This window comes from Phyllostomus discolor, chromosome 1 (assembly GCF_004126475.2).
Source record: "Phyllostomus discolor isolate MPI-MPIP mPhyDis1 chromosome 1, mPhyDis1.pri.v3, whole genome shotgun sequence".
NCBI classification, from domain to species: domain Eukaryota; kingdom Metazoa; phylum Chordata; class Mammalia; order Chiroptera; family Phyllostomidae; genus Phyllostomus; species Phyllostomus discolor.
Window position 1 is genome coordinate 94056925 of NC_040903.2, and position 12709 is coordinate 94069633.

A 12709-nucleotide genomic window follows, 5' to 3' on the forward strand; every position below is an offset into this window, starting at 1 on the left:
ATCAAACTTCAATGAAAATATTATCTAAAAGACTGTTGGGCTACAAATATAAAATTCTAGGCCAAAGTGCAATATACACAATAGATGTGTACAGTGTGCATGTGTTACTGTTACTTTTAAAAACTGCAAACAAATGCCTCCAGTCATTGGTGACATCAGAGAATGAAAGGTTTAGAAGATCAGTAGTGATTTTTCCTGATTTTCTGTATGTTAAGTATTTCTGTATATAAGGAATTAGTTGAGTTCTGGTTCTCAATATCACTAATGTTATGGCCTGAATAACCTCAAAGTAATATGAAGTGATGAAAATAGGATATTTGAAACTTATATACTGCTTCTCTTGGAAATTATAAACAAAATGATAAAATTTTATTTATTATGCATATGTCCACTTAGCAAACATGTACTGAGTACTTATCTTCTTCCAGGGAGAGCCTGCAAATAGAATAAACTAAACACACAAAATTTAATATTTGGTGAGAAAAGTCATTAAAATGAAATGTTTACAGAGGTTGGTCTACATTAGAAGGGAAATATCCTCATGAATGTCATTTTATAAGAAATATTTTAAAGGGGTCATAATTTTTTACATTTAAAATTTATTTTAGTTAAAGAATGATATAAAATGCATCTATTAGAAGATTTTTTGCAATATTGCTTATAATAACCTATTTTTAAAACAACAGAAAATAAGTTAGATCTCTAAAGTGAGATTCCTATGTAGCCATTAAAATGTTGCTATAGAAGTATTCACAAGAAAGAATATTAAAATATGATTTCTGTTGAAAAGGCCAGATTCAAAAATTATATTTTAATAACAGAAAAAGGGACTAAAAATGAACCTACAATATAAAAGAGATGAAGAGAAGACACTGGCAATAAAAACCTGGGAAATGGAAGAACAAGCAGAAACTAATAAGAAAGCCAAAAATGTAGATCCTAAGCCAAAGGCGGGGAGAAGCCAAGGGGCAAAACAGTTTTATCACTCAGCTCTCAGAGGCTCCAGAGGAGTACCACAGGTTACTTTTAGGAATGAGAGAGAAGGGAATAGCAAAACAGAAGGAGGCTTAAATCTGCTTTAGGCGTCGTTAGAGCTTCAGCTACCCTGTCCTAGTCTCCACATGCTAGCAGCAGCCCTCCTTCCCCAGTCCTACAGAAGAATGGGAGGGTCAGTCTGCTGCATGCATCACCAGGAAGCTTTGTTTCCCCATTTCGCACCAAGGTGGGGAACTACAGGAAACCAAGCGTAGAGGCAGGCAGGGGCACAAACTTACTGCAAACACTCAGGGAACATTTACACGGGATGTTGACACCTCCCATTGTCCCCCACCCTCCCTCACCATCCCACATGGCTTACAGAACTCAGTGCAGCTTGGCTTATGTCTTCTTTATCCTCCAGAAATCTGACCAGGTCACGAAGAAGCAAAACACCTAAAGATAGGGATATGAAAAGTCTCTCAGTGAAACAGCACTGCAATATTATCCTACAGTGAAGCCCTTGGGTGATAAGATCTACCCCTGTGCACAGAGCTGCTAATCAGCTTTCATAGTGCTCCATTCTCTTTTTCATAAGCCACTAAGTCAAGGTCACTAGCTATATGAAGAAAGCCTCAAACATCAAAGACCGAGAACAAAATAAATACATAGACAAAAGTCACTTGAAAGAAACATTATATGAAGGCAAATAAAAAATTGATAAATATTTAAATACTTTCAGCTTATAAAAATACATTGATGAAACAAGAATATGTTGCTATAAAAAAAGAATAACAAATAAGAAACTCTAAAAATATGACTGCATAAATGAAAATCTCAGTAGGTGAGTTGAAAGATAAAGACTAGGAAATCTCCCAAATGTAGGGCAAAAGACAGAGATGGAAAAGTTAATTAAATTAAAGCATCAACTCAGGAAGTTCAACATCTGAATAATAATAGTTCTAGAAAGAGACCTGAGAAAATAGAGGGGAGGAAATCATCAAATAAATGAATCGTGTAAGTTTCCCATCATTGAAAATCATGGTTTTTTAGTTTGAAATGACCCACAGAGTATACAAATAGACCCAAGTCAAGGTATGTCATGCAAAATTTTACAACACTGCAGGCAAAGGAAGATCCTAAGTTTTGAGAGACAGCAAGAGTGAGAGAGAAATAAATCTGTGAGCAAATCACAAATCAACTCTGAGGGTAGGAAAAAAAAGCATTCTAATTTACCTCACATGTACCTTTCACAAAAAGTTATTGGAGGGGATGCTCCACCCAAATGAAGGTGTAAATAAGAAAACAGAATATGGTCCTGCTAATAGAAGACCCCACCCAAGAGCAAGGTGAAACAGTAAGTGGGTCAGTAAGATGTGACCTATATAATGAACCTAAGAAACAAGGAGACCTAATTGAAGGTAGGTCAGAAAACTCCAGGAGAGAGATCTCCAAGAAGTTGAAATTAATAGAATAACTCACTTATTTTAAATAGAAACTGATTGAGAGTTCAGAAATGAATGTGTGATAGGAACATAAGAAACCATAGAAACAAGTAACATTTTAATTCTTAATATATACGGGATGGGAGACAGAATATGTGTGTATGTAGTGGGGGTGAGGGTTGAAAAAGACAGCTAAATCCTTCCCCTCAATAGTTGGAAGTCCAAAGTAATGCCTAACACTGAATAATCGAGAAGTAGCAGTAGCTTTATTTGTTCAGAGATATGCAATAAAATACCAAAAGAAAGAAGTGAAGAGACATAGTTGCAGTTACTATTGGATAAAGACAGGTTGGGAGGATCCTTTAAAAAAAAATAAAGCCCGTTTAAGCTGTTAAAACAACAAAAAACCAGATTTTAAAATAATGTATCTTACACGATGATGCCACTGTAGCTTATGTATACATGTATATGAGATAAATTTATGGAGGGACTCACATCTATATGGATGTTGATAAAATACATGGAGAGCCTACTCTACTTCTTGTAGGAAAACATAATTATCTCTGCTAGGGAACACTAATTTTGCATCATGAAATTTTCAGTTTTCATCCATATGGGCCTTAATCTCTGTTTTCACATCAGCGTGGATGTATGGAGTAGCAACGGATAACAGTTGGAGCTACTTAAGAACATTTGAAAACTGCTTTTCAGTCTAAAACGGAAGTAATTAGTCTCATACACTGGCAAGGAATAAAGGATATCAGTGAACAAAGAAGAATTAAGAAGTAAAAAAAGAGTATCCAGCCAAGAAAAAGGAACTTCCCTTGCCAATCTTCATTATGGGACTTAACCACTGGACCAATAAACTGAGTTCTGTAGTAATACTAAATCCATGTTTTACGTGTTCATATGCACATATACGTCAGTTTGTGGTAAACCTACATACCTCATTCTATATTGCAAGTTATCAACAATCTATTTCCTGGCATTCTGTAGAATATTCTAAGTTAACTGCTTCAGTTATCTAAACCTGGTATCTCCAAGCAACCTTTATTAGTCAAATCTTGGCTCTCAAACACTGAACAAATCAAGTAAGAACCATCCTTTCTGTAAAGATTCTGAAGATAAAATATTGGTGCATAACCTTTCTAATATTACTTAACACTTCATCATATAGTAGAAATTAATGCTATTTTACTGAAAACATATTCAAAAGTACAAAAAGGAAAGACAAGCAATGCCCGCTGATAACAGAGACAGCACACCTGTACAGTGAGTTAGACAGCATCACGAGTGAGCGCGTTAAGGTTGCCTACACACACACTGTGATCTGAATAAGTACAAGCAAGGAGATGAGACGATGAGTGCTCTTAATTAGCATTAACAAGTAAACGGATGGTTAAATACAAGTCTAAAACTCATGAAGGCACTTGCTTTTGCCAAAATAATCAAATCCAGAGAGGAACTTAAATAAAAGTGTGCAATTGTACTTGGGAGTCAATTAACTTATGTGTGTTTAATTCCCTGTGAAATGAACATCATTATCACACAATTCACAATATTCCCAATCACCAGATAAAGTTAAAATAACCAAATGTTAATTTGGAGATGAATAAAATAAAGGGGAAGAGAAACAGCAGTAGAATGCAAGAATCTGATCAGATTCACCTTACAAGCTAAGAACACTGTTAAAATGAAAGATTATAAGATGTCCTTAAGGGGTAGTCTATATTTGAGGAAAAGGGCCAAAGAGAAACTGGACTGTTTTATCTACTGTTATAAATTCAAAGGGATTTATGAAAGGGTCACTTTCACATGTAGTAATACTGAATTTGGGCAAGTTTCAGCCAGTCTCACACACACAAGCAAAGCATTTTAGATTAAAAAAAAAAAAGAACACATCATCTAAGGCATGAAAAAAGGCAATTAAATGCACATACAAAAAATAATCATTTTATAAAGACATGATTTAGCCTGATAGTAGTGATACTGAAGTAAGAGCCAGGACAAAGGTATGTATTTATGACAAATGTGAACATCCAGATGACGAGTAGAGTAACAATAATGAAGATATATCCCAAATGTCGGATATCTGATTAAGATAATTATCAAAATGTATTTTTCACATCTTATTATATTTTTAGTATCCTTCCATTTGAAATTAAAGAAAGGCAGGCTTTACGAGATAATGAAGTTTGATTTAGTCAGCTCACTCAAATAATGTAAGATCTTTATTAATTAAAACCTCATGTGACTTGATTTTAAGTTAAATTTTATATAAAAGAAGCTAAGCATTGAAAACAACTGGAAAATGACTAACCATTAAAGAAACATTAAGTATAATTTAGTACATTGTATTTTCTAAATCAGTAAACATTTTTGCACCAAGTAAAACTAAATCGTGAATGGTTTATATTTAATTAAGTTCAACAGAATTTCAACAAAATTGATTATTTCTTTCCAACAGCATTCTGGGCAAGTATGCCTTTTTAAATATTTAGTAATAAAATTGTAAATAAATGTGACAGAAAAATGTAAGGGAAAAATGACAGAAAAGTCAAACTGTCTAGAAATTTCTAGGGAATAAAACTGTACTGAATAAATGAGTCTTTGAAAGCCCATTGCATATTTCAGCTTCCTTCTGTCTTCTACCCTCCCTCCTCCGTCTGTCTCTCCGTCTCTGTCTCTTGTCTCTGTCTCTCTCTCTCAGAACCAATCTTGAGCTCAATAGTGTGAATCCGAACACTTTAGACGCTACCTGGTTATCTTAGTGGGTTACACTGCAGTTAACTCAGGTAGTTAACCATCCAAATTACCAAGATAATACAAAGTAGGGCATGTGGAAGCCAATCTAAAATTCATTCTCCTTTTTCAAAGGACCACTAGATTTTTAGGGAACAAATGAACCACAAAATCACTTCCAGACATGTGTGCTTATGTGTGTATCCTCTTAATGAATCATGACTAAATTATATTCCCTATGATTTTCATATATGAGATAGATTTATAGGCAAATTAATCAAGCTTAATGAAGGAACTTAACAATCAGTATGCAAATATGTGCCTTTCATTCACTTACAAAGGTTAAATAAAAAGCTATTTTTCTTGATTATCTTGACTATCTTTTCTTGGATCTATGTTACCATTATATACATGTTCAGCTATTTTACATGTATTTATATACCATTATATAGACATTTTCTATGGCATCTATTCTTGCACAAGTTAAGAAATAAGACAGACTTTCTTTAAACTACTTATTTGGAATTATTGGGCAATTATTAGCTGAAAACCTGGTATAAACACAATAAAATAAATTTTTGATGCATAAACTTAATAAATCAGTTTATTTAAAAAATACTGCTATAATTTTTATATTATTATGAACCCTTCCATGTAATTTTTACAAGAGAAAAGAGAACAAGAGTACTTTCAGAAAAATCAGACGACACAAGACAAAAATAAAATGTAAAAAAGATTATAATACTATTATAATTCTGCAACAAATAAAATTTAACTCCTACATTCATCCATCTCAAATTATGTTTCAGCTATATATAATTTTGATTTTTTCTGCCCTGGCTGGTGTAGCTCAGTGGATTGAGCACGGGCTGCGAACCAAAGTGTCGCAGGTTTGATTCCCAGTCAGGGTACATGCCTGGGTTGCAGGCTATAACTCCCAGCAACCTCACAGTGATGTTTCTCTCCTTCTCTCTCTCTCTCTCTCTCTCTCTTTCTCCCTCTCTTCCCTCTCTAAAAATAAATAAATAAAGTCTAAAAAAAAATAAAAAATAAATTTTTGATTTTTTCTCAGTAACATTCTTATCACTTCAAAAATACTATAAATAAAATATTTTTAATTTTTATATGTCATAGTGAAGAGAATATCAGAATCCACTGCCACATTAAAATATAGAGAACAATCTCTGTGAACAATCAATAGCAATAATTCAAGGAAAATTAAGTATCAGTACATAGTATGCTTAGAAATGACTTTGAGTCTTCAGAATTCATTGAAAGATGACAGGATTATTTTGTGCCACAGGATCTACCAGTAATTGTTTTCCTTCATTTTATTTTTTACTTCTTTTTTAGCTCTCTGAATATATCAAAAATTAACAAAATTTTCAGTGTCTTCAGTGTTCTACCCCCTCTACACCAGAGGGCAGGCAAGGAGCAAAAAGAGACCTTGAAATTCTTATCACACGAGTTCGCATTAAGTATTTTGGGTAAAAAGAGTAGTGGAAGAAAATTTTGAAAGTACTGAATGGCCAGCAATGTTTTGGGAATGATCCATTCTACCTCAATCCATATTGTTATGATAACAAATAACACGAATCAATGCCTATTTCCTCTCTTAACCAAAACTGGTTTGAATACATTGGTTAAAAGTAAAAGTCTATAATGCACAGGAATAAAACTTGAATCAGAGCTTTAAAACAATTTTAATTTTAAAAATAAGTTTTAGTGATCTTAAGTAGTAGGTTTAAACAAATAATTAATTTTGTTTTCATCACCTAAACCTTGAATTGCTTCACTCAGTTTAACGATTTACCATCAATTAAGCTTCCTCAATTTTCATTGCCTAAGCCTCTTTTATATTACTAACACATTTTCAAACATAATTCTATTTACTTTGCAATAAAAACTTAGAAAAATATACATGAAAGACATGAAACCCAATGATTAATAAAAATTAAGATACGTGCTTAAATTCTTTTGAAAAGTAACAAAACATAAATATAATTTTGATTCAAAAATATCAAAGCAAAATCAATACGGGAAGACTAGACTTTCTGTTTTTAACTGTGATGTTACCTGCACAGGACTCTTTCTCCTTCAAGAATCTTAGGAGTCAGAGAAGAGAGGGAGAAGGGAAGATGCTGTTGGTAGTTCCTGGGCATGCTATGCAGGGGGACGAAGGTGAGACACCAGTATCAGTTATGGTCACGGGGTAGTGGACGCAGACTTGACCAGGACATAGCGTGAAGCCGACAAAACAGTGCAAACCCCAGCTCAGCTACTTCCTTGCTCCTGGCCTTAGCAAGTCAACTAACCTTCCTTCCAGAGCATTCGGGGAGTGGCAGCACTCGAGTTTACTGTGAGAACTGGATGATATATTCCCAGTAAAGTACCTACTGTGTTTCTTCTTTGTAGTAAAGTGAATAGCAGTAATTCGTTGTTGTTTTCTGTGTGCAAGAAGTTCACTGTTCACTTTTTGTTTTGTTTTCATTCTTCAGATTTTTCTTTTCCTACTTCGTTTTTCTGTTGTTCCTTTGATCCCTCCTCCTTCACATCCTATATGTTTCTATTCTTCTTCCCTTTCTTCTCTCCCCATACCCATTCTCTCTTCAATTCCCTTTTCCATCACTGCATTTTACTGGCTTTTACTGCCCCTTTCTTTCTAGATTCTTTACTGTGTGCAAAAAGTCTGTAAAAATATAGAGCCCTTTGGTTTCAGAAATACTGAAAGTTCAATCAGGGCTAACTAATACATTGTCATTAATTTTCTTTTTTCCAGTGGCACCTTCATTTATGTAGCAAATAATAATAAAATCCATTCCATCTACGTAACACAATGACCCAGAGCCTGGGGAGAACCCTTAATAAAATAATAATCTTGCTGGTGAGACAAATCAACTACATATGGAAAACCAAAAGTAGTATATGAAAACAATAAAATAGATGTCACAATGCCACATAAAATTGTCAAATATGAGTCAGCCCTAGGTCGGAGTGCATAGGAGGAAAGATGACTACGGGTGGCAGTAATCAACCACAATCTCTTATGGAAACATAGGCAGCAAAGCCAGGGAGACGCACAGACCATTTTCATTTCAGTGGTTTACTGTTAACCCTATTGAGTGGGTTAGGAAACACATGTTTAGTTTCAAAATGCTGGAGATATGCCGGTTGTCTATAGAAACTAGGGCTTTTATCGTAAAATATTTCTACATGTTTCTACTTAATGGCAACTGTTTCTCTTTTCACCATACACATTCACATTACCACCTAACCCAGGTTCTACAGGATAATCATGTTGAAAACATTTTACGTCATAAAGGTCCTGCCAAGAGACTCCAAAACTGGATAAAAAGTGAAAGCTTCAATTGTTCAAGTGTCTTATTGTATGGTATACTGCATTATGATATGCAAATCATGAAAAGATTGAATATATCACATAAATCAGAACAGACTATATACATGTTTACATGTGTTTGTTTTATAGGTAACAAATAGAGTTATGAGTCTGAGTATTCATAATAATCAATTATGATAGTGATTCCAGTTCTTTGGATATCATATATACACTCTTTAAAGTTAAAACAGCGGTTAGCCCTTCCTCAAATTTAAATATGCTTTTGGATTTTGAGAAAATCAAGCAAAAGGTTTACATAATTAAAAATATTTGAAAATACTGCCCTGGCTGGCGTAGCTCAGTGGATTGAGCACGGGCTGGGAACCAAAGTGTCCCAGGTTCGATTCCCAGCTAGGTTACATTCCTGGGTTGCAGGCCATAACCCCCAGCAACCGCACATTGATGTTTCTCTTCCCTCTCTCTCTCTCTCTCTCTCTCTCTCTCCCCCCCTTCCCTCCCTAAAAATAAATAAATAAAATCTTTAAAAATATATATATATTTGAAAATACTCAATACAACATGCATATAAGTAGTTTACTAAAAGCATCAATATAAGAAATAAGGAATTTGATGAGCAAGTAGCCACGATGTTTAGAGAAAAGTTAACATGAAATTCAATCTATATCCATTGAATAGTATAATCACAGCTGCTAGAGCAATTAAAAAATTAAAAACAGTTCTGTATTTTAAAATATTTTATGTGTCTGTTCAAATCCACACTGTCAGAAAAGAAGCTAAGGTGTGATCTCTTTGCCAATAATGTCAAAGAAGAAAGTAGGACTTGGCAGACTGCCAAGCCAGGAGCCGGGGTTCCATTCAGAGACATTTCCATCAATGCTCTGCTTCCCAAGCTCTGAAGCTAATCAAAGTAGATGTTCAGCTTGCCCCCACATTAGAACTTACTCTGCAGCTTTGCGAAGCACTCCCAAGTCAGCGTGGTGTGTAAAACTACTTTGAACAGATTCATCTACGTAAAGGAGTGACAATGAAGCCAGACAGACCAAAGACCAAATTACCATGTTCCTGCTATTCTTTTCCCCCAAAGGAGAAACCTGGAAAGCATTTAGGATCTCTCTGTTCCTGATCCTTTCTCTATCCTCTCACTGAGTGTTTGTTAAAGGGTACCTTAGTTACGGAGCATACAGACCTAAAAATACAAATACAGTGTTGTTTCAAGTGTTTAAATATTTGAGGCATAAAATACATAGAACGTACACATATTTTTTAAATACACTGTTATCAACTACTACCATCACCACTGAATTTAAAGTTCTATCTCAATGAAACAATATGGAATGATGATAACCAGTAACAAAATAAATTTTTAAAACCCCTGAACATTATAGAATGCCATTATAGAGTTTTAAGAAAAAACTGTAAACTAAATTAAACAGATGTGCAAAACCTGCAGTACTACCTACATGGTTTTGTTTACCTTTATGTGTCAGGCTTCATAGAAAAATCTTCTTAGATACCAAAAAATGACATGAATTACTAAAACTGCCTTCATTTTCTGAGTATATACTTGACCTTAGTAAAGTACTTTCTAATCTTCTTGATCAAAAGTAAGTGACTTAGTAACTACTTGCAAAACATTCAAATCATTAATGTATACTGTAAAATATTTTTGCATCTTTAAATACCATATCTGCATGAGCCCTGGCTGGTGTGTCTCAGTGGACTGAGTGCTGGCCTGCAAACCAAAAGGTCGCCAGTTCAATTTCCAGTCTAGAGCACTTGCCTGGGGTACTGGCCAGGTCCCCAGTAGGGGGCGTACAAGAGACAACTACACATTGATGTTTCCCTCTCTCCCATCACCTCTCTAAAAACAAATAAACAAAATTTGTAAATACCATATCTGCATGAAAGCAACCTTGACTTTTATAATCTGTGAATTTAGAATTATATGCAGAGGAATTCACAAAGTTGGAAACTACGAATGAATTTTACATATGCACAGCACGATTTTAACCACAACAGCATTGGAAAATGTGTAGAGGCAAGCACACACATACCTACTCCAGCACACGCACAAGGCAAAAGTTTACATACTATATGAAAACTTTTTAGCAGTTTAAAAGTGAGCAATTATACACCGCTGGGACAGCTAAGCTAAACTACATTTTCTTGCCATGTGATTTTTGTGCTTAGCATGTCTGACACCACCCCCCACAAATTTTTCTATTTCACCCTCTATGCCAAGAAAGACTAAGTTCTATCATCTTGTGTGTGTGTGTGTGCCAGAATTGGCTTAACCGATCTTGCTTACATTTTCTGAAGGGGAAAAACAGCCTCTGTAAGATATAAAGCTTTTCCCACTGCCCACATTTGATTTCTGTGTGTTTGAAAGACCACTGCCAGGTTCCCTGGGATGAGACATGAGGAGGAGGCACAGAATTGCTAGGGGTTTCCACTAAAAAGACCAGCACCGTAGGCAGCACTAATCCTGCACCTGTGATGTGTTATTCAGCAGTTAAGAAATGCAGTCCAGACTGCGGTTGCCTAATACAGCTCAGCTGCTTTGCTCAGTACGCCCTTTGATTATAAGCTGGCAAGAGAGATTATTCCGGTCAGGCACTGAGCTATGTTCAGGATACATGGCATATGACAGTGGAAAGGTAAAAGGGAGAGGAAACCTTAGAATCAAAAAAATAAATAAAAAGAAAGAAAAGAAAAAAAAAAAGGTCACTGGCCATGGTGTATTATGTAACATTTCCAGATGGTAAAAAGCTGCTTCTGATTATATGCAAGGCAGAAAAATATATGACATTTAAATATCTAGAAATCTATTTTTTTGATATTTTCCTTTGACATTCAGAATGGTACTTCAACATGCAATTCTTAAGTTTATTTTGAAAATAAGCACAACTTCACAAATTGGTCAGCTACATAAACATTTTTAAATCTTTCCTTAAAGAGGTTTACTTTTACTAATTGTCAAATTCCTTTTATAGTTTGGAACCTTTCAAACAAAATGTTACAAAAACTGACAACCAAATGATTACCACTAATTTTTATCTCTTTATTATCCACCATGTCATTTGACTTGACTCATTAAAGCTTTTTATATAAAATTTATATTTCAAACACAACTATCCTATTAACCATGTACAGTAAATCAGCAAAAAAATATTTATTTTAACCTCGCATAAAATTGCTAGCAAGTCCAAATTGGCTTGAGGACTATTTGTCATATACAATGCTTTCTACACACCACTTTGGTCTCATAAAGATGAACAGGAAATAACCACTTTGCCCACGAAACTTAAAATCAAACTGGGAGAGTGGAATAGAAGTTACCTTTTTTATTTTTTTTGTCATAAAAAGGCTGCTGACCACTGACTGACTCACACCAAAACTTTCACTCTGCTTCCTTTCACACTCTCCATAAACACAAAACCATCTGTCCCCCAGGCCAGTATGCATGCTGTTTTAAATAAATAATCTAAAACCTTATCCGAAACACAGACACCCTTTCCTAAGAGCAGATGGTTTAAAAACAAAAACAAAAAAGTTCATTTATATATACCAAAAGACCCAAAATCAATAAAATATACCAATCTCAAAATGTAAATAATGTAAATGTGTATATTAACAAAAATGCTCAATATTTCATTTTTTTCATTCTTTAGGTACTAATTACCTGCTAAGACAACCAGTCTATAAAGAGTGTTACTAGGCAAATTCCATATGATATATGTTAGGAGCAATAGAGTCACAAGAAATTCCTATGTCCTTAAAAACATTCTGTGTCATCAGAATTTGGAAAGTCTCAGAGCTTTCCCATGTAGGCAGACATTAGTGTCAGAGACAATTCTGCATTCAAAGTCCAATTAATACTCTGAGACCAAATAACAGAGGTCCAAGACTTAGAAGGTAGGTCACAAATTGTTACATTAATATTCTCCTAATATGCCCATAATCCGGTTTGTGCATCCAAAATAAAATAGGATGGTTGAATTGGATCCTGGGTATGTATGTGACTAGCCATATAATATGACTCCTGATATTTTAAGAGAAAAAAATATGTTCTGAAATTATACTTAATTGGCCATTAAGACAGTGCTGAGATCCTAAACCATCATCCATGTTTCTTTGAGTTACAGGAATAAGACTGCCAAAGCACAATCTTGCTGACTCTGGGCGGAAA

At 34.6% G+C, this 12709-nt stretch overlaps 1 protein-coding gene across 3 annotated transcripts in view; it reads right to left on the reverse strand.

Moving 5' to 3' along the window:
- The window catches only part of BMPR1B (bone morphogenetic protein receptor type 1B), a 351191-nt gene that overhangs the window by 52922 nt on the left and 285560 nt on the right, over positions 1-12709 (reverse strand). For all 3 annotated transcript variants that reach the window (XM_036026290.1, XM_036026287.1, XM_036026291.1), the window contains one exon: positions 1358-1431. The gene's annotated coding sequence lies outside the window, so the exon portion shown is untranslated. The remainder of the gene's footprint in view (positions 1-1357; positions 1432-12709) is intronic.